This window comes from Ursus arctos, unplaced genomic scaffold (assembly GCF_023065955.2).
Source record: "Ursus arctos isolate Adak ecotype North America unplaced genomic scaffold, UrsArc2.0 scaffold_32, whole genome shotgun sequence".
Lineage (NCBI taxonomy): Eukaryota > Metazoa > Chordata > Mammalia > Carnivora > Ursidae > Ursus > Ursus arctos.
The window spans coordinates 26,485,430-26,513,250 of NW_026623008.1; the positions used below are offsets into that span (position 1 = coordinate 26,485,430).

The 27,821-nt window shown below is 44.8% G+C and overlaps 1 long non-coding RNA gene across 1 annotated transcript in view; it reads left to right on the plus strand.

Moving 5' to 3' along the window:
- The window catches only part of LOC113268304 (uncharacterized), a 58,442-nt gene that overhangs the window by 18,112 nt on the left and 12,509 nt on the right, over positions 1-27,821 (plus strand). Inside the window, exon 3 of the long non-coding RNA XR_003321064.3 lies at positions 5,001-5,121. This is a non-coding gene — a long non-coding RNA (uncharacterized LOC113268304). The remainder of the gene's footprint in view (positions 1-5,000; positions 5,122-27,821) is intronic.

Consider the following 27,821-nt stretch of genomic DNA (forward strand, 5'->3'; position numbering starts at 1 on the left):
CATGTGTGAACAGAGGGAGGAGCACAGGGAGAGAATCTCAAGCAGACTCTGCACTGAGTGTGGAGCCCCACATGGGGCTTAATCTCATGACCCTGAGACCATGATCTGGGCCAAAACCCAGAGTCAGATGCTTAAGTGACTGAGCCACCCAGGCGCCCCCACATTTTTTAAAAAAGCAAATCGATACGTGTACATGGTTTTTGTAGCTAGTACTACAAATATGATCACAAAAAACAAGTTTACACCCCACCCCCTAGTCTCACTCCCCAAAGCAATCACTTAAAATCATTTGAGTTGTGTCTACCAGTATTTGCCTCTCAATATCTAAATAATATGCTTTTACACTAGTTTTTAATCTATTAGGAAAAATAATTTAATCTTACAGCACTCCACCCCTACACCTCTCCGTCTTGCATCCTTCTAATATAATTATATCACAATTTTTGGTTACATCAATATTCAGGGTTTGCCTTACTGATGCACACATGGTTCATTACTGCATTACCTTTCCTGTACAGTTTTTTAAAAATCTTCCCTTGTGTTAACAGCCTTGTTTTATTTCCTTTCTCCCATTTTCTTAGTTTTGTACTTGCTTATCATGAATTCTTCCCAAACTCTCCGACAGAATGTAAAAACCTTCTAAATGCTAATTTCCACATAGCAAAACATGTCAGATAATTAATTAATTCCACTTTTATTTTTCCTTAAGGTATCCCTACTGGAGCCTTCCATTTACCTGCCCAATGTGTACTGATTCTCTGGGTCACAGTTGGTCAGGGAAATCTCCTTTATAATTTTTCTGGGCTGAATCTTCTTTCCCAGATACCACATCTTTTTTTTTTTCTTGGTTAGTCCTTCTTTTTGATGGACATCCGTTAGTAGCTTCCTGAGAAAGAATATATGAGAAGTAAAATTTTTTGAGACCTTGAATTTCAGAAAATTCTTTGTTCTACTCTCACAGGTGATTTATAGCTTGGCTGGTATAGGAATTCTTCGGAATTTTGAAGGCATTGTTCCAAAATGGCTACTGAGAGGTCCATTGCCATGCCTGCTTCCATTGTTATCCTTTGTGTGTATACTGTCCTTTCTGTATGGAAACTTTAAAGATTTTATCTGTGTCCTTGCCCATCTAAAAGGTCACACTAATGAGACTTGATAGGGGCCTATTTTAATTTATTATATTTGTCACATCTTTGATAAGCCTTTTCACTCTGAAAATTAATGTCTTTTGTTTATTTTTTAAAAAGATTTTATTTATTTGAGAGAGAGAGAGCACGAGCAGGGGGGGCGGAGGGAAAGAGAGAAAGAGACACCCCACTGAGCAGGGAGTCCAATGCGGGACTCGATCCCAGGACGCTGGGATCATGACCTGAGCCAAAAGCAGACACAACTGACTGAGCCAGCCAGGTGCCCCCCAATTCATGTCTTTTAGCTCTGAGAAATTTCTTCTATTATTTCTATGAGCCTCTCTTCTCCATCTTTCAATATCTAAAGATCTTTTCTCTTCTCAGTTTCTCCAGTGAAGAACCCACCAGTCTCCACCTGAGCAGGTATGCACCTGACCACAAGCATTCTAGAAGCCATGTCTCTTGAGCCCTAGAGTCTCACTCTTCAGATTCTCACTTAATGTTCCTCTTTTCATTAGGACATTTCTTCTCTGATTTCCCCAGTGCTGAGTGTTCCTAGGCTGGAGCCTTTCTGGTTCTCTTTTTAAACAGAATAAAACCTCCAGTCCCTGCCAGGTTATGGAAAGTGTAGTCGGTTATCTCTGCATAATAAGGAAGGGGTCTGTTTCTTATGTTCCCTTGTTCCCATTCCCTTGTTCTTAGCCCCATGCCTCACTCCCACCTTCTGCTGTAACTCTTGCCTCCAATAGCTGTTCTTTCCCTGGCCCTGGGTCTCCAACTGGATGACTCCTCTTTGGCATTTTTTGTTGTAGCACCTGGTATGCAGTTATCCCAGCTCTGCCAACTCTTCCATCCACTTGCTAATCTTCCAAAAATGTGTTGACATCTGTGGTCCACCATTGCCTCTTTTATATTCCTTTACTTTTATTTTAGTGAGGGAGCAGATATAAATGCCTGTATTCCATCTGCCACACTTAACCAGAAATCCAAAGCCTGCACTCTTAATTACCATGCTATATTGCCTCTCAAATGAGACAGTACCTCTGGGATCCCACAGCCCAATGAGGATGAAATGAGGTTACACATGTGAACATACTCTGTAAGCTCTAAAGAGCCCTGTGAATGAGAAAGTCAATGTTAAATTCCCCTACCCAAGTTCCCTCCTTCCTTCTCTCTACTCTCTGATTCCTCCTCATCTCCAAGGTAAAGCTCAAGCTTATCTCCTCCTTGGGGCCTTCCCTGATCAACCCAGCTAACAGGATGGCCCTGAGCCCTGGGCCCTGAGCCACCACAGGATCCTCTGTGCACCTCCCTTGGCCCTAAGCAACACTACTTTATTCCACTGTGGGCACAGAGCTACTGGCCAAGATGCATAGTAAAATGTGGCTCTTTCAGTGTATAACAAAAGAGATTTCCTCCTTCCTACAGTCAAGAAACACAAGCGTGGCTAAACAAGGACAAGGTTGAGGGCAAGGGAAGGAGTGTTTTGTTTCTTTGGTAGTGAGTTTAGGAGTTAAAGTAGCTTCTGTGTCCCTGCACTCTAAGCTATGGCCATGGCCCTCCAGGTCTACCTTCTCCCTCTTGTATCCTCTCCTCTCTCCAGATGTCTCCTCCAGGCAGAGGGGGCAGGGGCAATGGCTGCACCAACAAGTCTGTGCCACTGGTCCAGAGGCTGTGTCCTTTCACTCCTTCCCTATTACCAGACCTTTGATGTGGATTCAGAGATCTTCAGTTCATATCCACAGAAAGCTTAAGCCAGGGTGGTGGTGGAAAAGGGACTGGTCTCTGGCCAGAAGCATTGATCTCAATCTCAAAAAGATCGTGATTATCAGCATTGCTCACAATAGCTAAAATGTGATCAGAAAAAATATGGTATATACGTGAATAGTATTCAGGCTTAAAAGAAAGGAAATTCTGACATGCTACCACATGGATGAATCTTGAAGACATGACGCTAAGGGAAGTAAGCCGGCCATAGAAAGATAGATACTGTCTGATTCCACTTACATGAAGTGCCTAGATTAGTCAGATTCAGAGACAGAAAGTGGAAAGATGGTTGGCAGGAGCTGCGGGGGCAGGGGGAGTAAGGAGTTATTGTTTAATGAATACAGAGTTTCAGTTTTGCAAGATGAAGAAGTGATGGGGATGGGCAGTAGTAATGGTTGCACGACAACGTGCGTGTGCTCAACACCACTGAATTGTACACTTGAAGTGGTTAAAACGGTAAATTTTGTGTTACACGCATTTTATCACAATTGACAAAGTGGAAAAAAAAGAGATCCTGATTCTTTTCCAAGAGACAGAGTCCATCTGAGTCTTTACAGAATGTTCCACTGCAGTGAAATGTGCCATCTTGAGTCCCCTGACTGGTGTTGATTATGATGAAGGAAACTGAGCTTTGACTGAGGACTGCAGCTGCAGGGAGCTGTCTCGGGGTCGGAACGTCTGTCCTGGAGTGTGGAAACACACAGGTGCGCGCGCACACACACACACACACACGTGTGCGCTCGCACTCCTGTTCCCAGACTGTCCAGGACAAATCTGTGTGCAGCGGCAGCACTATCTACCCCATTTGTATGCACTGGGGAGAAATCTGGTCCCTCTTCATTCTCCCCGGTCCTTTCCAGACCCTTCATCTTGGAGACCCTTGAAGCAGGGACTCATTCGGCTAGAAATGAGCAGGGGCGGCTAGGTGGGAGAATGGCCAAGAAGAGAAAAGACAGTGAGGAGGTCAGGTCACTCTGGTCTGCCTCCACCCTGCAACAGACCGTCCCCAGGCTGAAGATCCCAATTCCGTCTTCTTTTCCGTCTAGAGCTTGTCATTCAAAATGGGAGCCACTAAGCCATGTGTGGCTGTTGAGCACTTGAGTGTGGCTAGTCTGAATTGAGATGAGCTGTAAGTGTAGAGCACATATCAGAATTTAAGGACTTAGAAAAAAATTAAGACTGTAAAACATCTCGTGGGAAAAAAATGTTTTTATACGAATTGTATGCTGAAATGAATTATATGCTGAATTATATGCTTTTAAATATACTACTGGGTTAAATAAAATATATTATTAATTCCATCTGTTTCTTTTTACTGTATTTAATGACATTTGTGGCTTGTATCATATTTGTGTCGGACAGCACTAGCCTGCAGCCCACCCTGATCCCAGACTGCTTGGCTGGGCCCTAATCCACTGCTTGGATCTTATCATTCCTTTCCACAGAAATGGAACCCTTGTCACCGTGCGAGTCCCTTGCTGAACGGAGTAACAAATGGATTAATGCCGTACCCACCTGACGTGGACAACACCTCCTACCCGGACTCCTTCCCACTGTTCTTTCCGGCCAGAGCACGCCCCCTCCTCCCTAGTATCCATTTTGCTTGAAGTCCAAACACACGCTGGGTCTCTGGCTTAGACACAGACCCAGAACTCTCCAGGAAGCCCCTGACAGGCTGGGCCCACACCATCTGCTAGGGGAAAGCCAAGTGGCCACAAACACCATGTCTTTCTCTTATTTTTTCCTCCTTCCTTCTTATCTGCCCTCTCCTCCCCCCACCGGTTCTTCTCTTTTTTAAAAGTCTAATTCTGAGCAGCCGGCTCTGTTCAGCCTGACTGGTTTGTTATGGCTTATAATCTGCGCCAGGATTAATTAGCTAATTACTGACAAACGTCCGCTGGCAAGATTCTGCTCCAGCTTGTCAGCTTGAAGTGTTTAATTATTTTAATCATTTACTTTCATCTTCAAAATTTATGCTGCCAAGAGAGTTGCAGGGCATCTTTTAATTATGATTTGGGGTTTCGGCTGGGCTGTGTTCTGTTCCTGGGAATTGGGGATATTATTTTTTACTAGTCTTCCACCAATACCTGAACCCTCTTCTCCCAGGGTCCAGCATCATTCTCCATGGATTGGAGGTGAGGAGAGAGCCAAGATCCACTCTGGACACCACCTCTTCTGTATCTCCAGAAGATGATATGCACAGGAGCACGATATGAATTTGCATTTTGTGAGTACCTGTTATATGCTGGACATCATGCTACCAATTACTGGTATTATTTCACATTTGTGAGTATTCGTAAACACAGAGTATGGACACAGCTTGAGAACTGAACAGAGTGGCCTAGGGTGATCCACGATGAGAAGAAACATAAAGAATGAGCTTGTATTATTCATTTATGGCATAATTTACAATAGTCAAGTGAGGTTGCCTAAAATATAAAGCTCTGTGGTGTCACATACGTGCACACCACCACCCAGATCAATGTACCCTAGAGACTCCTTTGTGCCCCCCTCCCAATCAGTACCTCCCAAAGGTAACCACGGCTGACTTCTATCACCATAGATGTGTTTCTCTCATCTTCACTGTCATATAAGTGAAATCATGTGCCATGTCCTCTTTTATGTGTGACTTCTTTCACTCCACATTTTGTCTGTGAGAGGAAAGGTTCTTTAATATAAATCATAGTCCCTGGCCAAGGCTTTGGTTGGCGTCCAGCTGAGAGATTCAACCCAAGTCTTTAGAGACACTTGGCCATGATTTCCTTTCTCATTAGCATCGTCCTATAAGTGAGTTTGGATGTCATTTTTCTCCTTCATTTCCTCTTCTCCTCTACTTCATCTTTCCTCTCCTCCTGCCCCCCTCTCTTTTCCCCGTGACCATAGACACATTTATCACCATGTCCTATTAGGAAGTTATTTCTGAGCTTCAGTACATGGATTCTGGATGCAAAGGTCAAGTGTTTCCTAATGACACATGGTGTTCAGAGGGGGATTGTGAAGGGCAAAAGGTTGTGTCCCCGTTATAGATTGGGTTCAATTCCCCAAGCAAGATATGCTGGAGTCCTAGCCTGAGTACCTCATCATGTGACCTTATCTGGAGATAGGGTCTTTACAGGAGTAATCCGGTTAGAATGAGGTCGTTAGGGTGGGTTTTCATAGGACTAATGTCCTCATGAAAAGGGGAAATTCGAACACAGACACACACATCCACATCTCCACGTGAAGATGAAGACATAGACGGGAGTGACACTTGTACGAGTCAAGAAATGCCAAAGATGGCCAGCAACCCACCAGAAGTGGGGAGGAAGGCCTGAAACAGACTCTCGCTCACAGCCCTCAGTAGGAATCAACCCTGTAGACAACCTGATCTCGTAATTCTAGTCTCCAGGACTGTGCAACAACAAATTCCGTGATTGAAGCCACTTAGTCTGTTGTTCTTTGCTATGGCAGCCCTGGCAAACTAATCTACCCCCAAAGGGAGCTCTGGCAGGTCTTTCTGAATCTGTGTCACAAAAACCAACAGCAACCTCTGCAGGATCTTCTTTTTTTCTCTTTCTTTTCTTTTTTTTTTTTTTAAGATTTTATGTATTTATTTTGTGTGTGTGAGAGAGAGAGGTGGGGGCAGAAGGAGAGGGAGCAAGAGTCTCAAGCGGACTCTTCACTGAGCATAGAGCCCCATGTGGGGCGCAATCTCACGACCCTGAGATCACGACCTGAGCCGAAACCAAGAGTCGGACTCAACCGATTGTGCCACCCTGGCGCCCAACTGCAGGATCTTCTATGCTGGAACCACCAAGGGTTAACCCAGCCCCAGGCTGGGAGTGACTGAGGTGACAGCTCAGAGCTGAGAAACTAAGAGAAGAGAAAGATCAATTTAATGAGCTCAGTAATGCCATTAATGAGGCACCAGGCAACTTCCAGGGGGCTTCTGTGATGGCCTCCACCAGGGTAAGACAAACTGAAGGATGCCAGGAGCCAGGCCATGCCAGCTTCTGATGTGATGTGATCTGTCCTCTTTATGCCCGGGATGGGGGTGGAAGTAGACAGAGAGAGTTCTTGTCCACTGGCCAAGATGGCGTGGAACTCCCCTCCCCCTCTCTGGACTTGGGTGTGACCAAGCACATGGCATCATACTTTCTAGCACACACTGCATACCTGAGTGCACCCTCACACACGCCTGCACCTAACTTCCAGCTTCAGCAAAGGCACTCTGCTGTCTATGTGTTTCCCTCCTCCTACTCTCACCCACCCTTAAAGTTCCATCTGGAACAGTTTGCATCCTAGGAATGCAATTGGACATCTTGCTAGCCTGTCTGGCAAATGCATAGAGAACCTTCTGCCCAAATTCTACAAAACCCTTTTCCCCTGTTATTTCAAGAGAGAAATCCCCCCACCTCTCATCCCTCCTCTTTCCGAGGATCCCATCCGTAAGGTCAGAGCCAGGTCTTACTGCCTTCTACTAGAGCCAAAGGTTGCCTAACAAGCCCACTCCCCCTCATAGCCAAAGGCTCTCCCTATCCTGTCCCTGGAGGCTTACATGGGGTCTGGGTCCCTGTCTCAGTCTGTGTCTCCTATAACTAAGTCTAGTTTATGATGACTTGCATTCTGGGAGAACAGGGGGCAGACCTCCCACCATGAGCTGTCTGATAATCTCAATCATAGGTGAATCTCAGTCACAGATGATCATGAGGCCTGTGCCCGGGGCCTTATAATGAAGTAAGGAGTGAGGAGAGAAACAGCATGGGACCTGGGTTTAGCCCGGGCTCTGCCTTTAGCACAGTCACGAGCCATCTTCCTTCCAAGTGTGTTTCCTCACCTGAAAAATGGGGACAATGATCTCTACTGCGTAGAATTATGCAGATTAAGTAAGGGTGTAAGATGTAAACTGCATGTAGTATATTCACACAATGGAATATTTTTAAAGATTTTATTTATTGGGGCGCCTGGGTGGCACGGTCTTTAAGCGTCTGCCTTCGGCTCAGGGCGTGATCCCAGCATTCTGGGATCGAGCCCCACATCAGGCTCCTCTGCTAAGAGCCTGCTTCTTCCTCTCCCACCCCCCTGCTTGTGTTCCCTCTCTCGCTGGCTGTCTCTCTCTGTCAAATAAATAAATACAATCTTAAAAAAAAAAAAGTAAAGATTTTATTTATTTATTTGACAGAGAGAGACAGCGAGAGAGGGAACACAAGCCAGGGGGAGTGTGAGAGGGAGAAGCAGACATCCTGGCGAGCAGGGAGCCCGATGCGAGACTCGATCCCAGAATGCTGGGATCATGACCTGAGACGAAGGCAGACATTTAATGGCTAGGCCACCCAGGCGCCCCCACACAATGGAATATTATTCAGCCATATAAAGGAAGGAAACTCTGACACATGTTACAAGTGAACCTTGAGGACATGATAGTCAGTGAAATAAACCAGTCACAAAAGGACGGATAGTGCATGATTCTACTTATAGGAAGTCCTAGAGCAGCCCGATCTTTAGAGAGAGAAAGCAGAACGGTGGCTGTCAGAGCCTGAGAGGACAGGGGAATGGGGAGCTATTATGTAACGGGCACAGAGGGTCTGCTCGCACGGTGAAGAGTTCTGGAGCTAGGTGGTAATGGTGCCCACACAACAATGGGAATGTGCTTACCGTGAGTATAGACAACAAGGGGAGTGTGAGAGGGGCAGAGGGTTGGGGGTTGGCACTGAATAGGAACAGGAAAATGTGTCCGGATTCCAAGTGAGACATCTGGGATAGAGAAAGAGACCAGGGAGTTGGAAAAACATGACTTGGGCATCGGTGAGATTTATAGATAAGCGAAGCAGATTAGAGTCCACCCCAGCATTTAAAGGGTGGGTGGAGGGGTACCTGGCTGGCTCAGTCGGTAAAGCATGCGAGTCTCAGTCTCAGGGTTGTGAGTTCAAGCCCCATTTTGGGCAAGGAGCCTACTTAAAAGTAAGTAAAATAAATAAAGGGTGAGTGGAGAAAGAGGAGCACAGGACCAAGAATGAGGTATCACAAAGGAGGAAGAGGCTGAACACAGAGTGCTGTCATAGAAGCCAAGGGAGGAGAGGGTCTCAGGAGAAAGACAAGGATCCACAGTGTCAAATGTTTCAGACAGGTGGTGAGAAAGGCCACTGGGATTGGCATTCAGATTTATTGGTAGCTCTATCAAGAGTGGTGGAGCAGAAGCCAGACTGCAGTGTTTCAAAAAGAGAATGGAAGGGAAGGAAGTGTATCCACTGATCACAACTATTCTTCCAAGAACTGTGCTAGTGAAGGGAAGGAGGGGATTTGAATGATGGTTTGAGATAAGCCCATTTGGGAATGGAGAAGAGGTAAGCAAGCTGATAGGTGAAAGAAGGAGTCAGTAGATCGGGAGAAAATGAAGATGCAGGTTGAAGATGCAGAAGAGTGAAAGGCTGGCCAAGAGCTAGTTATGTCCAGGCTCCCTCTGAGCACCCCTGCCCCTGCTTCATGTGTAGTCAGAGAGCCCAGACCCACTCAGGCTCCACCTGTGCGGACAAGAGGGGACCCCTTCACCCTTTCACATGGGCAGATGTGGGTGTGCTGACACTGAGATTAACCACACATACTCCTATTCCCACCCCCAGACTCACATACACCCTTTCCAACACACTGCTGGCACATAGTACGCATCATTAATTTATGTGCAATTGTTATAGACTATTCCATTCTATGTTCTTCACAAGGTTGTGAGAAGCATAATGAAATGAAAAGCATATCTAAATGCCCTATAAAATATGAATAATACAAATATTAGCCTTGTTATCATTATTATTGACAAACAGGCTCATACAGATCACATACACATAAGCCCATGAACACATGCAGAGACTTGCTTTTTTTTAAAGATTTTATTTATGTATCCTAGAGAGAGAGAGAGAAAGCAAGAGAGAGCATGAGCAAGGAGGAGAGGGAGAAGCAGGCCCCCTGCTGAGCAGAGAGCCCAACATGGGGCTCCATCCCAGGACCCTGGGATCATGACCTGAGCCGAAGGCAGACATTTAACTGACTGAGCCACCCAGGCTCCCCTAAGCTGAAAGTCTTCCAGCCTGAGGAAGGTTGAGTTGCCTGGACATCCACGAGCCAGGGAGGACATGTTGGTTAGCAAATGATCTTACCAACCTGTAGCTTTGTGTCAAGAGGTTCGTATCATCAGAGAACCAATCGGTCTGGGGCCAAGTCGGGGAAGCAGAGAGATCAAGATAGAGAGAGAGAAAGAGAGAGAGAAAAGGTTTGGAAGAACAGAACTCTTCCCTCTCTCCTTTTTGTCTGCCTCTCTCTAGATGCCTAGGGGTCCCTATTATCACACCTCTGAGCCACAGTTCCTGTCCTTGGAGAGCCCTCATCCCCCAGGCCAATGCCACAGTCATCAGATGTATCTCATAGGATGTCTGCACAAACTCGGCTGCCTCAAGCCTCTCCTCTCCTGGCTTCATTGCTGCATCCCCAGCAGATGAGCCGTGTGCAGATGGGTCTCCACTTGGGTGATGAAGTGCTCAAGGGAGAGAAAGGAAGAACTCTATCCTGGGAGCGGCACATGTTTGTCTCAACAGGGCCTCAGCCTGGCACACAGGTCTTTTTCATAAACCCCCAACCAGTCCCCAGCCTTTCCTTAAACAGCTGCTTCAATCCCTCTTCTGAAGCCCACATCTCCCCCACCTCCTGGCTTCACTCTCGGCATATAATCTCATCTCTTTAGAGAGCATACATGGTTTAAGGACCAGCAGAAACAGATCCTCTTAGCTTCCTGAACACCCCAACAGAAAACTCCTTAAATTTGTTCTCATCCTTACCTCCTCCCATCTCAGAAATACCCACAACCAGTTCCTCATTGATGCTCTGTATCCCTTCCCATCCCACCTTTCCTAGAACCTTTCTCTATCAACTATCCCCCATCTCCTATATCTTCAGTCTCTTGCTCTCCACAAGATCCTTCTTGCATTTAAATATGCTCATATCCCCCCATCTTAAAAAAATAAGTTATTCTTCCATACAACACTTTCTTCTATCTGCCATTCTGTCTCTCTCCTTCCATTCATTGCCAATTTTCTTGGAAGAATTGTGTCCACTCACTCTATCCTCCTCTTACCACCCTTCATTTTCCAGATCACTACAATGTTACCACCCCACCCACACACAGCTGCCCACCAAGGGCACCAGCCATGTCTTTTGAGCTAACCCAGTGTCCACTTCCCAGTCCTCATAGTTGGAAGCTCTTGGCAGCATTGGACATTATTGACCAGTCAGTCCCTCCTTGGGACTCTCTCCCCTGGATATCTTCTCTCTTGGCAAATTGACTCTCTTGTCTTCCTCCCACCTCTCTGGTCACTTTGTATTGGTTTCTTCTTTTTCTGTCCTATTCTTTGACTTTCCACATCCAATCAATATTAATTCTGTAGCTTCTGCCTCCTAAAGGAAAAGAAGTCTACTCTTTTTCCAAGTGAGACTTTCAGCTTTAATCTTAATTCAAACAACACCTCCCTAACTAGATTCCCTGGATCCACTCTTGCCTCTTCTAACTTACTATCTATACCTCATCTGAGTTATCCTTTTAAAATACAAATCTGACTATATCCTTCTGTTGCATAAAATCCCTCCTTGGCCTCTCTTTGCCTATATGATAAAATCCAAATTCTGAAAGGTGGCTTACCAAGGCCTGTGTTCACAATCCTCCTTCTCCTGTGGCCTCACCTCTCACACTTACCCCCTTGCCTTCCACAAGCCTCTTCAGGTTAGCTAAACCCTTTTAAACTTTTGAAATACATGGTGCTATCTCTTGCCTTTAGTCATCTGAACATCCTATTATCTCTGCCTAGAACACTTCCCTACCCTTGCTCCCTGCCTTCACCTAAACAACTTGTCCTTCAGGGCTCAACTCAACCCTTGGCTCCTTAAAACTCTCCCCGCCCCATCCATTCTTTTATTCATTTGTTCATTTGTTCAGTGAGAGTAGCTGCATGTAAACTTTAAGACCCTCAAGGAGAATGCCCATTCCACCCAGGGACCTGCTAGGGGAAGAGAAAGTGAAGAAAGAGGACTATAGGGTCCTAATCACTTGATGGGAGGCAAAACTACTGAGAAAGAGTGAGTTCACTGAGCATAGAATGACAATGCATAGAAAAGTAATGAGAACTGAGATTTCTCCCATATACATTTTAGTTAAAGTTTCAAGGGCCAGATAGGGAACTCTGTACTGACCAGGAAAACCAATTTCATAACAAATCATATTTATTGGGCACTATAAGCACTAGGTGAAGCATGTAATGTTTGTTTCATCTACCACAATCCCTGTGACAAGATAAGTGTTATGATTCCCATTCTGCAGATGAGGAAAATAAGACCCAGAAGAGTTAAGCGATTTATCCAAAGTCTCACAGCGGATTTGTGGCAGAGTCAAAGGCAGACCTAAGTCTGTCTGAACCCAAAGCCAATTCTTGATCTTGGCATTCTTCAGCCCATTATTACCACAGGGGTAGGTTTAGAGGGAGGTTCAAATACACCAAGGAGATGGGGAGCCCATCAGTAGTTTCCACACTTACTGTCCCCGTGGCACCCATCCTATGTGTGCTGACAGTTTGACAACCTACACAGCAGCTGGTTTGCTCGGAGGAGATCTCTGTTAATTAAAATAGCACAAAGGGAGAGCAGCGCACAAACCATGTCAGTGGGTAATTAATTCAAAGGAGGGCCCAAGCGTGCAGAAGTGTTCAGCCTCTACCTGCCAGAGCCCAGCTTCACTCATCGCCCCCAGCTCCAAGTTGCCACTTTGTTCCTGAGGCCATCAGCTACTACCTGCCTCTTATCTCCATTGATGGGGGACGGAGGACCAGTCCTCTGGGGTCAGAACCTGGGCTACTCCTCTTACTACTCTTACTCTCAACCTCCTCTGAACTGTTCATCTCTCCCAGGGATCTACAAGGACAGGATGAGCCAGAGATAAGCCATCCAGGACCCAGGGCTTTGGGACATCATCCCTAAGAAAGTGTTAGTTGTTGCCTGCCCCTGCTCCATCAAGCGGACCACTGCCTTATCTCTTAGGGCAGGGGTCTGGAATTATCCTGCCTCAGTATCTGGTGCATTGGGATGAACTGAACCCAACGCCACCATTGCCTCTGCCTAGGTCTTGGGCTTGCCTCCCTGCTGGACCTACTGTCTGGTCCTGAATCTCATGGCTCTGCTAGATCCTGACCTTCTTCCTGTCCTTTCACTCATTTCATTATCATCATATCTCCAGCAGGTACACTGCAAAAGGATATTTCTCCATTGCACAAATGAACACACTGAAGTTCAGAGAAGCAAGGTAGCTTGTCCAAAGACAACAGAGGCTTTCCTTCCTCTCTTCAGAGGCTATGCTCTTCTGGGATTCTAGCCGTGGGTTTAGTTACACCTTGCTTTTCTGTTTTTAATAAACTTTTCATTTTTAAATAACTTTAGATTTACAAAACTGTTACAAAGATACTACAGAGAGTTCACGTATACCCCTTACTCAACTTCCCCATTGTCAACATGTTATATTGCCGTGATATGTTTGTCAAAACTAAGAAACTGACATTGTATACCCAGCTTTGAATCAGGCAGATTTTTTCTCCCTGAGGAAGGAGCCATAAATTTCTCTCTTATCCATCCATAGGTCCAATGAAGAGTGTGGGTGCTCACATGTGACCCCTTCAGTGGCAACATAGCCCCCTGCATCCTTACATTGCCCCCCACAAATAAAGCCTAAAGGACCACCAAGAAGGAACAGCTATAGGGCCAGAGGCTCAAACTCCCAGGCAGTGTCCTTCAGGTGCCTCATGCATCAAGTCCTTCTTTCCATTAGCCTCCAAAGTTACCTTTTGACAAACACCCCCCTGCTTGCTAATCTCTTCACTAACTCTGCCATTAGTCCTTGCGAGCACCCATCAGTGTCAACTTCATCCTCAAAGCTCTCGATCAGATTCAATTCAGCAAATATCTATTGATAACACGGAAACAAATCCAATCCAGTCCCTTACCCTGGGCAACTCCTGGTATTTTGGGAGAAATAGCCACCTCTGTCCATGATTAAAACATTATATGGTAAGCACACCGTGGTTAAGAGCTTGAGGTCCTCAATCACAAAGCTATGTGACTTTGGGTAGGTGACATTAGTTTGCGTGAACGTCAGTTGTCTGAACTCTAAAATAAGAATAAGAGTAGAACCTATGTCACAAAGTGTTTATGATCAACTAACTTTAAAAAAATAAATACCTATCACTTATTAAGTAGTCACTATCTGATCAGAACTGTGCCAGTTGTTTTGTCTTGTTTAAGGTAAAGCCTACAAGTAAAAGTTTCCTTGCCTTGACGGTCAAAGCTAGGGATGATGGTGGCCTGAAGATGGATTCAAGAAATATTTTAGAAATCAGTCAATGATTGAATTTGGGGAGACTGAGTTGAGCATGATGTCTAGACATGTCGCTTGGGCCACTGAGAAGGTACTAGTGACATTTATCGTGAGAAGGAAAGTGGAGGAGGAGCAGGTTTGGAGAAGGTGGTGAATTTAGTTTGAGCATGATGCATTGAAGGAGTCTTTGGGACCTTTAAATAGAGATGCCCATCATACAGTTGCATATATGGGCTCAAAGTCAAGAACAGAGATAGAATGTTCTGAGGCATCTGTTTACTGATGATATTTGAAAGTACTTGTGTGGATATAATTACCCAAGTAGAGTCGGGGGGAAAAAGGACAGAATTCAAGGTAACAGCAATATTTAGGGAATCAAGAGAGAAGGAAAAACCTGTGCAGGAGATGGAACTTTTTTAGTATTTAGAAACATTTTAAACATTACTGCCTCTTGCATCCCACACCTTCTCTGGATTTAATGTATTTCTTGCTGATAGAAAGCCTTTAATAGGGGCGCCTGGGTGGCTCAGTCGTTACGCGTCTGCCTTCGGCTCAGGGCATGATCCCGGCGTTCCGGGATCGAGCCCCACATCGGGCTCCTCTGCTGGGAGCCTGCTTCTTCCTTTCCCACTCGCCCTGCTTGTGTTCCTGCTCTCACTGGCTGTCTCTCTGTCAAATAAATAAATAAAATCTTTTTTAAAAAAAGCCTTTAATAATTCTTTTAGCAAAAATTCTTTTTGTGTTTATGTGACTGAAATCACTTTATTTTGCCATCAACTTTCTATGATAGGTCAGTCAGGTATAGAACTCTAAGTAGACAGTTATTTTTTTCTCACACTTTGATGATATTAGTCCATTGCCTTCTAGCATCTATTGTTGCTGTTGAGAAGTCTACTGTTGGTCTGATTGCTATTCCTTTTTATATATCATCTCTTTTTGGTAGCTTTTAGGACTTTATATTTTTCCTTAATGTTCTGTGGTTTCATTGTTATGTACTGGGTGTGAATCTATATTGATTTATCCTGCTTGGGATACCATGTTTATTTTCAATATGAGTATTCATATCAATCATCAATTCTAGAGAATTATTATCCAATATCTCTCCTAATTTTGTCTTTCCCCCATTCTCACTGTTCTCTCCTTCCGGAATTCTTATGAGATGTATTTTGAAGCTTACAATCCTACCATCTGAATCTCTGAACTTTTCTCCAAAATCTTTATCTTGTTATGCTATATCCTGGATTATTTCCACTGATTTATGTATTAGAATTCAACAACTCTCTCTCTCTCTCTTCAGTTCTGTCTAGTTAACTGTTTAACTCATCCATTGAATTAGTTTTAATTTTTAGTTTTTTTAAGTAAGTTCTACACCCAGTGTGGGGTTCAAACTCACATTGACCCCAAGATCAATAGTCACATGCTCTAGGGGCACCTGGGTGGCTCAGTTCGTTAAGCATCCATCTCTTGCTTTCGGCTCAGGTCATGATCTCAGAGTTGTGAGATGGAGCCCCACGTCAGTTTCTCTCGCCCTCTCCTCTGCCCTTCCCCCCTGCTCACTCTCTCTCTCTCTCTCCCCCTAAAATAAATAAATAAATCTTTTTTTAAAAAAGAGTCACATGCTCTACCACCTGAGCCAGCTATGCACCCCTCCACTGAATTATTTTTTTCAAAAACTACAATTTTATGTTTAAAATTTATTTCAGGGGCGCCTGGGTGGCTTAATCATTAGGCATCTGCCTTTGGCTCGGGTTGTGGTCCCAATGTCCTCGGATTGAGCCCCGCATCGGGCCCCTGCTCAGCGGGGGGCCTCCTTCTCCCCCTTCCACTCCCCTTGCTTGTGTTCCCTCTCTCGCTGTGTCTCTCTCTGTCAAATAAAATCTTTTTAAAAAATTAAAATAAAATAAAATTTATTTCAAATTCACCTATTTTTATAATATCTTATTTATGCTTTGTGTATTTTGTTATTTTCTTTCTCTCCTTGACCCTTTTATACCCTATTAGATTACTCTATCGTTTATGCTTTGCGGGCTATCTCTTCTGCTATTTGATTTCCTTACTTGTTTTGTAATTTTTATTTGTGAATGTATCTTCTGGGAAATTTTCTTCCATAGGATTCTGTAAATGCCGTGGGTCATGCAGTAGATTGTGGATTGCCTCTGACCAATGTAGTTCACTGGCTCTGGATCAATTTTTATCTTAGGCTGGGGCTACTTTGAGGTTGAGATTTCTATATCGGAAAGGTAGTGTAGAATTGTAGCCTTCTACCCACATATTAGTCAGGCCAGAGGGTCAATTTTCTCAGGGTTGACATAAATACTTCTAGTCTGGATTGAGTGGCCTATTTCCACATCTGTCCATATCCCCCAGGAAATGAGCAGGTAAAGAGTTTTGGAGGTCTAAATTAACAGGCAATACAGCCCTTTCCTGCCTCCATCTTTATGCAAGGAGCCCAGTTCTATCCTACAGTCTTGATTCCAGCTGGCATCTAGTGTTAAAAGCCCAGCCCCTTACTGGAAGGAAGGTGGGTGGGGGGATGGGGTAATTGAGTGATGGGCATTAAGGAAGGCACTTGAAGTAATGACACTGGGTATTGTATGCAACTGGTGAATCACTAATTCTACCTCTGAAACTAATGATACGGTATATGTTAATTAAATTGAATTTAAATAAAAATTTTTAAAAATAAAATAAAAGCCCAGCCCCAAGGCTTAGATCTCAACTCTGTCATGGGCTACATGGCCGTGGCTCCAAGTCACCACTGAAGGAATCCATAGTGTTGTTTTGGCATTGGAAATTTTACCTTTGTTGTTTTCAAGCTCACATACACGTTTTTTTTTTAATTGGAAGAGAAAAAAATCTAAAACTGTATTCCTCGTTTCTATGTGTTTGGATCAAAATGTTAGATTAGCTCAGTCTAACATCTCAAGCATAAATGCTGAAATGTTATGAATAAATTATTACAAAAATTTGACAATAACATGGAGACAATGATGTCCCAGAAGACAAGAGAGAAAAACGTTTCAAGAAAGGGAATCAAGTGTGTCACATCGAATATTGCATGTGGACAAGTGAAATAAGAATGGAATGGATAGCATTAAATGTGAAACATGAAGGTCACTGACTACCGTGTGAGAGTGTTTCATGGGGTAGTGGGAGACAGAAGACTAATAACAGTGAACTGAAGAGTGAAAAGGAGGCAGTAGAGAGAGAAAAATAGGAGGTTCTCCTTCTGAAGTGGGACTTTGCAGAGAGGAGACTGGACTGGCGGTAGTGGAACAAAGGGTTGGAGGAAGGCATTTGTGGGTTAAGGGAAGGAAGCACTGAAGGCAGAAAAGACAGAAGATGCAGGAAAGAGAAGATGTTCCACAAAGGCTAGAGAAGGCAGGGCTCAAACCCAAAGTCGCCCACCGTGAGATATCACTTCACTCCGGTTGGTGATAGTGGCTGTTATCAGCACTGGAAATAGCAGGTGTTGGTGAGGATGTGGAGAAAAGGGAACGCTTGTGCACTGTTGGTAGGAAAGTAAATTGGTGCATCCACTACAAAAAACAGTATGGATTTTCCTCAAATAATTAAAAATAGAATTGCCATACGATCCAGCAACTCCACTTCTGGGTATTTTATCCAAAGAAAACAAAAACACTAATTCAAAAAGATATATACACCCCCATGTTCATTGCAGCATTATTTACAATAACGAAGACATGGAAATAACCTAAGTGTCCTTTGATGGATGAATGGATTCAATGGATGAATGGAAGAAGATGTGGTATATATACATACAGTGAAATACTACTCAGCCATGACAAAGACTGGATCGAGATGCCTGGATGGCTCAGTCAGTGAAGCGTCTGCCTTCAGGTCAGGTCGTGATGGCAGGGTCCTGGGATCCAGTCCAGCATTGGGCTCCTCACTCTATGGAGAGCCTTCTTCTCCTTCTGCCACTCCCCCTGCTTGTGCGCGCTCTCTCTCTGTCAAATAAATAAATAAAATCGTAAAAAAAAAAAAAAAAAAGAATGGATCTCGCCATTTGCAACAACCGGGATGGACCTTGAGGACAATATTCTACATAAAATGAATCTGAGAAAGACAAATATTTGAAGTTACTAAGAAAGTAAATCTTTAAAGTTCTTGTCACAAGAGGGGCACCTGGGTGGCTCAGTTGGTTAAGCATCTACTTTTGGCTCAGGTCATGATCCCGGGGTCCTGGGACCAAGTCCCACACGGGGCTCCTTGCTCGGTGAGGAGTCTGCTTCTCCCTCTGCCTGCCGCTCCCCCTGCTTGTGCTCGCTCGCTCTCTCTCTCTGTGACAAATGAATAAATAAAATCTTTTTTAAAAAGAAGGAAAGAAAGAAAGGAAGGGAAGGAGGGAAGGAGGGAGGAAGATGAGAGAGCAGAGATCATTTGATTGGGGGGACAGGTTGAAGGGTTCACATCCATGGCTAGGTGGGGTCAGTAGCTTGGCCCTGGTTAAGAGGATGAGGAGCAGAAGAGGCAGGGGCTTGGGGAGGATCTGAGTATGTGGGATGAGGTGGGAATAGGAGAGGCAGCATGACTGAATGCCCCTCAAGGGCAGAAAGGCCATGGGATACCCACCCCTCCACAGCCCTCAGCAGCCCAGCCTGGACTGGGTATTAGGCAGGTGCCGCAGGAGGCCAAGCGTAAGGGAATTTGGGTGCTAGTGAGGAGGTGGGGCCGGCACAAGTGGGGCTGGGTGGAGTTAGGGTTCAAAGAGAGAGAAAGAGAAGCGGGTAGGTACATTCTTGGGCAGAAAGTGGGAGAATTGGGTGAGAGTAAATGTTTCCAAAAGTGGAGCTTGGAAGTTTTTTCTTATACGTAGATTGTTTTGTGGTTCTCTTTGACTGGGACTTGATCAATAGATGAAGAATGAATTAATGCATGGATGAATGAATGAATGATAAATATAAATCAAAGGAAAACTCAGAAAGAGAGAGAGAGAAGTTGGGGAGAGACAGGCGGGGACAAATGGCTAGGCGAGCAGATGAGTATAAAATAGCTGACTGACAGATTCATTCTCCTCCCTAAACTCAATCTTTCTAGACTCAGTTATGTTCTCTGTATTCCTCCTCTTTTTCCTTCGTCCTTCTCCTCCTGTTATCTAGGGACTCAGTGCCAAGGTTGGAGAAAGGCTGGAGAGTTCCTTTGCGAAGGGCTGCTTCTGAAGGCTGGCACTGGGTTGGGGCACTGGTGCTGGAGGGAGCAGCTTTGGGGATGCTGGGCGGCAGTTTGCAGCTGAAGCTGAGGGGGAGGGGCAGGGGGAGGGGAGGCAGAGGTGCCCCAGGCATGGAAGCTGCAGAGGTGTCAGAGACAGAGACTTAATGACAAGCCCGGGGTCCACCTGCCCAGATGAGCAGGGCTGGGAGGTGGGAGCTATGGGGAAATTGGAAAAGGGACACGTTCATTTTTCAGCACACTTCTCTCTCCTTACACACACACACACACACACACACACACACACACACACACATCTTTAATAAAGAGCCAGAGGCTTACTCTGTTCTGGCTCTCACTCCATTTGCACAAAAGACCTCCAGGAATGAAGTTGTAAAGAGGGACAAAGAGGGTCCTGAGATGGAATGGGGTTGCTTTCTCCCCTGGGCTTTGTCCCTGTCCATGCACCTGCCTGGGGGAGATCCAGCCAGCCCTGTCTCTGGTAAGGGGGCGGTGGGGTGGAAGGGTTGGAGAACCAAGAACCAAGCTGGGAGGCTGACTGGGTGCCCAACACTGGAGCACTCAGCCAGAACCCCTGGAGTCTCAACTCAGCCCCTCAGACGAGCCCCAACTGCAGCCTGTGCCCTCTCCCCCCAACACACTAGGGTCACAGGAAACCAGGACGTTCACTAAGCCCAGAGCCATTAACTCAGGCACTGGGTCCTCCTTCCCTGACCCTGGAATTGGGTCAATGGAAGCAGAGCCACGCTGAATTGTAAGGCCAGGGAGAGGCCTGGCTGCTGCTGAGGTCAGCCCTCAGGACCCCATTCCAGCCCCATAGCCCCTAACAGTTCACACCTGTCTGGGGGAGTGGCTATATCTGTGGGAGTTGTACAAATACCCTTGTAACAGTCAAGGGCATCACCCCCAGCTAAAGCCCTTCCCTCTGATGCTGTCTGCTTGGGGCGGGGGGGAGGGAGAAGGGGTAGCCCTTGCGGCCAGGACATACACATTTGCCCACACATAAATTGGAGATTCCCTAATGTAACTCGTGTGCCTACATGCACATAACAATCACCCCGGCCCTGATCTTGGGTGACCACGGAAGCCCATCCCCTCCCCCACGTATTTCTGAGGATCCAGGGAGGGGTTTCCATGTTCCTTTAACTCACTGCCTGCCACTCCAATGTTCAGCCGCACAGGTTGTGGACTGTACCTTCCTAGGGCACCATACACATAGACCACGACGATTATGTAACCACCTTTGTAGTTCCAGTCAAGTTCACGGACACGAGTTCAGGTTCTTCTCTTTTTTCCAAAAGGCACAAGTCACCCAAGTCGAAGAGGTGATCCTCGCAAAATCTGAACTTGAGTTATTTTGCAACACCTGATTTAAGCTGTCCGGGCTTGTTAGTTGTAGCCTTTTTTTTTTTTTTCCCCGGCAGTGGGTATAAAACAATTATTTTATTAGTCACCAACCACACGTAATTCATTTTTCTTTTTTTTTATTTTTTATTTATTTATTGTTTTAAAAGATTTTATTTACTGGACAGAGAGAGACACACAGAGAGAGAGGGAACACCAGCAGGGAGAGTGGGAGAGGGAGAAGCAGGCTTCCCACTGAGCAGGGAGCCCGTCGCGGGGCTCCATCCCAGAACCCTGGGATCATGACCTGAGCCAAAGGCAGCCGCTTAACGACTGAGCCACCCAGGCGCCCCAGTAATTCATTTTTCAATCACGACTTATAAAACACTGCACCACCTACAGAGTTAGTTTCGTTCCTAAGCTCTGATGGCCCGTGTAACTTGTATGCCACTTGCTTGTGACGCTGCAGACTACGGATTGCATGAAGTCACTTGGCTCTGATCAGCCCAGGCAGCAGTCGGTGACGGATACACTCTCACAGGAATGGAGCTCATGGCGATCACTTTTGTTTGTTTGCTTGCTTTTATGTGTATGGTCAAATATACGTCACATAAAATTTACCATCTCAGCTATTTTCAAGGGCATGGTTCTGTGGCATTAGATACTTTTGCACTGTTGTGTAACCATCACCACCATCCTTCTCTAGAATTCTCTTTTCATCTTGCAAAACTTCAACTCTATACTCATTAAACACTAACTCCCCATTTCTCCCTCCCCCCAGTCCCTGGCAGCCATCATTCTATTGGACTATCCTAGGTACTTTACATAAGGGGAATCATTCAGTATTTGTTGCCTGGCTTTTTTCACCTAGCATACTGTCCTCAAAGTTCATCCATGCTGTGGCACATGTCAGAATTTCCTTCCTTTTTAAGGCTGAATACTATTCCATTGTATGTATGCACCACGTTTTGCTTATCCATTCATCCCTTGATGGACACTTTGCCTCCATCTTTGGTTACCGTGAATAATGTTGCTATGAACATGTTTGAATCCTTGCTTTCAATTCTTTTGAGTGTTTACCTAGATGTGAAATTTCTGGATCATGTAGTATTTTCTGTTTAATTTTTAGAGGAATTGCTGGACTGTTTTCCACGGCAGCTACCCCGTTTTACATTCTAACCAGCAGGGCACAAAGAGAACAGTTTCTCCACATCTCATCAACTTTTGTTGTTTTCTGTTTTTGTTTTCCATATTCTGACCAGGTCAGCCTCTGCTGATGGCTGGGGAAAATGGGACAATCAGTGGCCACAAGGGACTTATGGTCCAGGCTTCATACACGTGAGGAGCCTGAATTCTGTATTATAAATTTTATTTCCAATGAGCTAGTACATAGATTTGTTCTGTTTTTGTATCACTATTTAAAATAATCAATTTAGGGGCGCCTGGGTGGTTCAGTCAGTTAAGCGTCTGCCTTCGGCTCAGATCATGATCCCAGAGTCCTGGGATCATGCCCCCATTGGGCTCCCTGCTCAGTGGGGAGTCTGTTTCCCCTCTGCCCCTCCCCCCTAACTGTGCTCTCTCTCTCTCTCAAATAAATAAATAAAATCTTTTTAAAAAATAATAAAATAATCCATTTATTAATGGAAGCACTTAAATTGTACTACATTTAAAGCACACTGTATTGGTAGTAGACATTTTTTAATTTACCTGGACCCTCAAATAAACAATAGTGGCCTGAACTCTGTCAAACTCTGAGAGCCCCTGACTGGCTGTCCCTCCTGAAAACACCAGTCTCAACCTTACATTGTCATACCTCTGTTCCTCTCTCTGCCTATTCTTCCCTTTCTCAGCCTCTCCATGCAGACCTTCATTCCCTAAGACCCACAGGACCCCTCATCTTCCATCATCCTGCCCCATGCCCACCATTTTTGTTCCCAAATCTCTCTCTCTCAAACAAACTTTCCTCCCCAGCCCAGATATGTATTTCCAACGGTTTAGAGTTGATTCCCTGAAAACAGACATGAAAATGGAGATCTGTAGGCAGGAAGTTTATTGGGGAGTGCTCTTGGGATCAAGGTCAGTGGGGGAGGGGAGGAAGTAGACTTGGGCAGTTGAAGGAACTGAATGGTCAAAACAAAAGCCACCCCCAATCTCATAAAGAACTCTGGAATCTGGATGGCCTTCGGATTTGTCCTGTCTTGGGGCCTGGCCTTCATATCTCCACTTTGGTCAGTCACTGATGGTGATGGCCTAGGAAGACAGCGTGACCTTGGGCCTCTTCAGCTGACGGCAAATACAGAGAGGGACTCAGCTGTGAGCCCTCAGCCACTGACACTTCTGGAATGAGGGAGTGAGTGTTCTGGCCCTGGAAGAGCAATCTGGGTGCTATACCACAGCATCTGCTGCACCAGCCACAACTCGGATGTCCTTGGGTGTTGCAGCCTTGATATGCCTGAGACTGAACTGTCCCTGCTCCTTTTCTGGGTTCTCTCATGTTGTGACCCAATCTTAGGCTTGTCAGGTTGAGTCAGTTAGCCCCCCTCTCCTTTGCCCTACATCCCACTGATACCTCATGGAGGGTATTGAACTCGGCCTAAAGTCTCTTGAATTCATCCCTATCCCCTCCTTCCCCACCACTGACCCGGCGCAGGCACTCACAACCTTGTTATGGCACTGTACGCCAATTACCTGCAAGTGCATTCAGCGGAAAGAGCCACTTAGCACAGAACAGGTGCTGCATGAAAGACTTATTGGGATACTGTTAAAAAAAAGAGAGTGAGAGGCCCTCGGATGGCTCAGTCATTGGGTGTCCAACTCTTTTTTTTTTTTTTTAAAGATTTTACTTATTTGACAGAGAGAGACAGGCAGCGAGAGAGGGAACACAAGCAGGGGGAGTGGGAGAGGAAGAAGCAGGCTCCTAGCAGAAGAGCCTGATGCGGGGCTCGATCCCAGAACACCAGGATCACGCCCTGAGCCGAGCACCCCTGGGTGTTCAACTCTTGATTTGGGTTCAGGTCATGATCTCAGGGTCGTGGGATTGAGCTCCCCCCACCTTGGGCTCCATCCTTAGCGCGGACGCTGCTTGAGATTCTTTCCCTCTACCCCTCCCCACTTTTGCACGCACGTATGTACACGCTCTCTCTCTTTCTTTCTCAAACAAATAAATCTTTAAAAAGGAAAGAGAGAGTGATACTCAACCTAACTAGAAATCAGGAAGGAAAGAAAGAGAAAAGAAGGAAAATGATAATTACAGTTTTCATAACATATTATTAATTGTAATATATAATAATATAGAGTATATTTTGTTAGGTATATATACAACTATATCTAATAACTATTGATTTTGTATTTATTAAATTTGCAAAAATGTTTTCATTCCTCAAGAGCAATAAAGACCCTTTGATCCAGGAATCCTAACTCTGAGAAACTACCCCAAACAAATAGTCTGAAATATGAGGGGAAATATGAACAAAGATGTTAATTATAGCATTATTCATTATAGTAAAAAAATTGGAAGCATTTAATTATCTAACAATAGGGGATCTGTTAAGTATGTTGTGGTTTGTTCTATGTAACATTATAAAATTATTAAGAATAATGATTGAACAGTCGATGTAACAGCATGGAAAATGATTACTGCAAAGTTGAGTAAGCAAAATTGGGATGCATCATGCTTACACATTATGGTTGCGATGATGTAGAAAATATGGTTGGGGAAACAATCTGAAAAACGGCATGCTAAGAGTCATTGTATTAGAAAACAAGAGTGATTCCTGGTATCTTTAGCTCCTCTTCTTTCACCATAATCTCCTCCTCATCCTTTGATATTGACATTATTTTCTTAGGATACAAAGTGCTATGGAAATGCAGTTCCAAGATCCACTCCCTGCTCCCTTAGGCAGCACATATACTAATATTGGAACCAAGATCTACTCCCTTCCACCAGATTGTTATCTGAAACCCCTCTTACACAATAATTATGGAGTCACCCACCAGCTAGCTCAAATCCCCAACCCTACTTTTCAAATTTGTAGTTGGTGACCTTATTTTATGGTATGATATATAACATCATATAATTATAATAAATAAAAGATTATCAGCGCGTTAGTTCTTTTTATTGCTAGGCAATATTCCATTGTATGGATATACCACTTTTCATTTACCCATTCATCAGTTGATGGACCCTGGGTTTGTTAAAAAAGGAACTGCAAGCTCAAAATAGAACCACTGGTGGGGCGCCTGGGTGGCTCAGTCAGTTAAGCATCCAACTCTTGGTTTCGACTCAGGTCATGAGCTCAGGGTCTTGGGATCCAGCCCCACATCAGGCTCTGAGCTCAGTGAAGAATCTGCTTAGGATTCTCTCTCTCCCTCTTCCTCCCCCTTTGCCCCTCCCCCTGCTAATGGGTGTGTGTGCAACATGCATGCTCTCTCTCTCTCTCAAATAAATAAAGTCTTTTTTAAAAATGGAACCACTGGTGCTAAGCCCACATCAGCAACCAAGACTTAATACCCAATCTAACCTCAGCTTCAGCTTCTCCCAGAACCAGTTGTTCTGGAAGTACCTCATCAGCACTAGTGAAGTAATCTACAGGATGGACGCCCACCTTTCCTCAAAGGAAGGTAACCTTGCCTGAAACAGTCCCCTCTGTGCAAGAATTACTTCTTGCCCCACCTCCTTCTGCCCACAAAACCTTCCATTTTGTATGGCTCCTTGGAGCTCCTTTCTATCTGCTGAAATGCTGCCCAATTCAGGAATCATTTAATAAAGCCAATTAGATCTTTAAATTTATTCAGTCGGATTTTTTTTTTAAGATTTTTTTACTTATTCGACAGAGATAGAGACAGCCAGCGAGAGAGGGAACACAAGCAGGGGGAGTGGGAGAGGAAGAAGCAGGCTCATAGCGGAGGAGCCTGATGTGGGGCTCAATCCCATAACGCGGGGATCACGCCCTGAGCCGAAGGCAGACGCCTAACCGCTGTGCCACCCAGGCACCCCCGGATTTTGTTTTTTAACAGGTTGTTTCCACTTTGGGCTGCTATAGAGAATGCTGCTTTAAACATTCACGTACATGTCTTTTGTGTGAATGTATATTTTCAATTCTCTTGTTCATATATATACTAGGAGTGCAATTAGTGGGTTGTGGAATTATGGTAACTCTATTTTAACCTTTTGAGAAACCGCCAGATTGTTTTCCAAGCAGCTGCATCATATTACATCCCCACCAGCAGGTCACGAGGGTTCCAATCTCTCCACATCCTCACCCACACTAGTTATTATCTGTTGTTTTGGTTATAGCCATCCTTGTGGGTGTGAAGTGACATCTCATTGTGGTTTGATTTGCATTTTCCTGATGGCTAATGATGTTCACCATTATTCATTTGTAACTGAAAGGAATTTTTGTAACAAAATAAAGTTGAAATGTTCCCATTATAAAAGTAATTCATGCATATTATTAGATATTTTGGAAACAGATTTTTTAAAAATTCAACCACACCCAAATAGCACCATCTAGAGGTAATCACTGTAAATATTTCAGTATTTCCTTTGAATTTTTTTTCTCTCTACTCTTTTTAATATATGGCTGAAGTCACATGACATTTGCAATTTTGCTTCTGGCATTTTTACCTAATATGATAAAATGGGAGTTTTCCCATGACTGGATATAACAATTTCCTTAGCCATGCCCTCATTGATGAACCTTGGTCCTTTACACCTGCATATAATATTGTAAATAATGCAATAATACAGTGACTTGATACTGGTTTTGTGGGGTTTTTTTTGTTTTTTTTTTTTTGGTTTTTTTTTAAAGATTTTATTTATTTATGTGACAGAGAGACAGCCAGCAAGAGAGGGAACACAGCAGGGGGAGTGGGAGAGGAAGAAGCAGGGTCCCAGCGGAGGAGCCTGATGTGGGACTCGATCCCGGATCGCCAGGATCACGCCCTGAGCCGAAGGCAGACGCTTTAACGACTGCGCTACCCAGGCACCCCGATACTGGTTTTGATCCATGTTCCCTTTCCATCCCCTGGCATCATCCTGGGATAGTACTTGGTACAGAAGACTTACTGGGTCTTCACTGCAGGACAGGCACTGTTTTAAGCACTTGACACACATCAATGCATTTAATCCTCACAACTTTCCCACGACTAAGTAATATTATTATCATCCCTATTTTACACATGAGGCAGTTGAAGTAAAGAAATTCGCCCAAGGTCATCAGCAAGTAAAGGACAGAGGCGGAATTTGAATCCAGGCAGTCTGGTTCCAGAGTCTGAACTCTTAACCGTCAACCATACTGCTTTCCTGCGATGATGGAGGCAAAGGGAACTGGTAATGAGAGACGGCAATCCCGGCTTTGGGAACCAGTTGGTTTCATGTTCGAAACCTGGCACCCTCTTCGCTTAATTGGGAAGGGAGAGTCAGAAAGGCTTGGGAGAAGGAAGTGATTCAGAGCCAACTCACAGGACAGGAGCTTCCAACTGTCTCCAGCCTTGCGCCTTTCTATAGTCCACAAAGCAGCAGAGTGGTCCTTCTCGTTACAAATCCCATCTTGTAGCTTCCCTGCTTAAAGCTCTCTGCTGCCCTCAGGATAAATACCTAAGCCCATACCTAGCAGGCAAGGTTCTCTCTAGCTCCAACTCTCTCCATTCTCCAACTGGCCTCTCTTCTCTGCCTTACCGGCAGGTCCTACAAACCCCACCACACTGGGTCTCGGTCTCATACTTTTTGGACTAGTACCCTGGAGAGCTCTTTCCTACCTCACTCCTGCTACTTTGGCCCCCCTCAAAGTCTGTTTAAGCACTCCTGTCTTCTAGAAATCTTGTTCCAAACCCCTTGATGAGATTGTGTCCCCTCTGCTAGTCCTGTACTTCTCTCCTGACACTCACCATATTTCTTGTAATTGCTTTTCTTAAAAACAGTACTTTTTTATTCTAGAAAATTAAAATATAGGAAAAACAAAAGGATATTCTCACTCCACAACTTCAATTATCAATTCACAGTCAATCTGGTT